This window comes from Sitodiplosis mosellana, unplaced genomic scaffold (assembly GCF_009176505.1).
Source record: "Sitodiplosis mosellana isolate CC-2019 unplaced genomic scaffold, AAFC_SMos_1.0 Smas_scaffold_3972, whole genome shotgun sequence".
Lineage (NCBI taxonomy): Eukaryota > Metazoa > Arthropoda > Insecta > Diptera > Cecidomyiidae > Sitodiplosis > Sitodiplosis mosellana.
In genome coordinates, this window is record NW_022599214.1 from 1 (window position 1) to 1,276 (window position 1,276).

Sequence of the window (1,276 nt, forward strand, 5' to 3'; positions counted from 1 at the left end):
GAATTCTCATGGACCGGTGCTGATGGCCAACAATACAACGTCAGATATACCGCTGATGCCGACGGTTTCCACCCACAAGGCGCTCATTTGCCAGTTGCCCCAGTTGCTTAATTCAATTTAAAATCTAATGATTTAGTAATGGCATGAATAAAGAATTGAAAAACAAAAAAAAATTATTTATTTTTCATTCAGTTCAACATTTCATGCAAACCGTTTATGAAGACAGACATGGAAAATTAGGTAAAAAGGGGTGTATTGTAAGATTCTGTCCAAGCGTCTCTGACAAAAGATTACGTCAAATTGAATATAATCGAAAAATTCATTAGGAAATTTCAACGAAAGTGATAATCTGAAAAGAAAAAAAACGATCAAGGTCAAAAATGGTATTGGACCATAAAATTGTATTCGAGTTGTGTCGCAACCCATTGCCAAAAACTGTTAAAAGATCTTCAGGTTTTTTTGTGTGCTAATGAATGATTATGTAAATTCACAGATAGCAACTAGAATTGGTAACTGGCTCGTTTTGACGTTTTGAATATTGAAGATGCACCCGGAAGCAAAAATGTGCAAATCGAAACCGAACAACTCAAAAGCTGAGGAACAATCTTCGACTTTACTTCAACAATGCTTAAGTTATATTTCACGATCTAATAATTTGAAGAGAAAAAATTCCAAATGAAAAAGACAAACGACAAATATATGCATATGTTACATTTTAACGTGCTTTTGATGTATTCACATAAAATATTTGCGACATTTTTGGTTACATTTAGAGGTGTCAATCGAACAAAATTACAATTTTTTTTTTCCGAATTTCGACCCGAAAATTGTTTTGAGTACGTTTCGAACAATTTCAAACAAAACATTTCTTCGAACGAACAAGTTTGAACAAATGTTCGTGTTCGAAAAAAAAATTTTTGTTCGAAATTGTTCGAAACTTACCCAAAACAATTTTCAAGTCGAAATTCGGAATTTTTTTTTTCGAGATTTTGTTCGATTGACACCGAAGGGCTTGCGACGCCTGAAATACGGCCATATTTTCATATATTTCTATATTTCAGTCATATTCCGTCATATTTGGAATATTTGATATATTCAAGGCATATTTCAGCTACACACAGCAAAACATTTGAGTGTAAAGTGTACACTTGAGTTAGGTTAATATAGCGGTTTCAACTATTTTAGGAGAATTTACACCGAATTTTGGGTAAAATGAGTTGTTTTCTATGCGTCTGTCCGAATGGCTACTGTTCATGTACGCACTAATACATTGGCA